The following is a 1,458-nucleotide window of genomic DNA, read 5'->3' on the forward strand; positions in this document are numbered from 1 at the left end:
AACTTTATAGTAAAAATTGTATTTATTATTCTAATCCTGGTTCCGTTCCCGACTATATTGTCTACAAAAACTTTTGATAGCTGGCTTTAGATATTTGTCCCACCACTGAATTATGTTAATTTGTTTCACCCTTAATCGTTCCAATACTTCCATTTCTCTTGTAATTTGTCAGCAAAAAGGGGATTATCAAATAAAGAAATATTCATTTTCCAGTATCCATATCCATATTGTATATTTGGCATTTGCATCTTCGCCGCCATTATTATTGCACTGTGATCTGAGATCCAAGTTGGCACCAAATTAACACTCGTGATTTTTACGTATGATTCATTTTGAAACATAAAATCGATCTACCGTGAAGCATATGTGAAGCCAGCACTTGTTGGGTGCCAGGTGTCCCATGCATCTTTCCGTTGAAAACCATTAACCAAATGTTGCAGTGCATTGATGTATTAAATTCAGGGTGCTTGTCTTTTGGCAACAAAACACAATTAAAATCGCCTCCACAAATAATATGTTGCTTATTACCTTGAAGTTCCGTAGCTACTTCAGTTGCGAGAAATTCATTGCGTCGCTGCCTTTGATTGCTACCAGAAGGGGCACACAGATTACATATCCACAGATTTTCCACCTTTACAGTTGTAATTCTACCACTTGCATGGTATTCTACATTTGATATAGGTATATTGTCTCGAACGAATACAGCTGTTCCTTGTGGCGGAATAAATGTAATTATTATATACAATATAACTAGATGGTAAATCATAATTAGTTATTGGTACTTCTTGAATGAGAGCAATATATTTAGCTGACTGAATTAGAAAGTCCCCAAATGCACTTTGTTTTGTAGTTTGTTTATGTTTATACTAGCAAGTCTAATGGTGGTAAGCATTATTATTACTACTAAACAATTTCTTTTACAAAACTGTTAATTGTATAAATCGTTGTACTGATTTTTGGTCTATTTTACACACAAGAATTCCCAAAATGAAAAAATAAATACCGGTTTACCCTATAATATGCTATACTCTGGTTATGTATGCAATATTTCAGACCAATGGTCAAGGCCAAACTATTTGTTAAATAATTTTTTTTTTGATCTACTTAAATCACCTACCCTGTGCATAGATATTTTTTTCGCTAAGTTTTTGTTGGTCACTTTTCCGTATATTTAGTCCTTTTGTTTGTTCCAGATATATTTTCCACTACAAATTTCATATTTACACTACTGCTCTCACAATCTTCATCAGTAATCAGATCGCTATCCCTTTCTTCCCCCGTTGGTTGGTGTTGCTCTTCCTGTCTTTCCGCCGTCTTCTGACCCTTAATAACATTGGTGTGTACCACGCCATCCTCTGGGACCACTTCTCTCACTGGTTAAGGGTTGGAGTATCTTTTCCTCAATTGCCAGACATTGTGTACCATCTTCCGCTGTGGTCTTCGAAGCCGCCACTGTCG

The sequence above is a fragment of the Lepisma saccharinum genome, chromosome 2, assembly GCF_977018435.1.
Source record: "Lepisma saccharinum chromosome 2, izLepSacc3.1, whole genome shotgun sequence".
Taxonomy (NCBI): Eukaryota; Metazoa; Arthropoda; class Insecta; order Zygentoma; family Lepismatidae; genus Lepisma; species Lepisma saccharinum.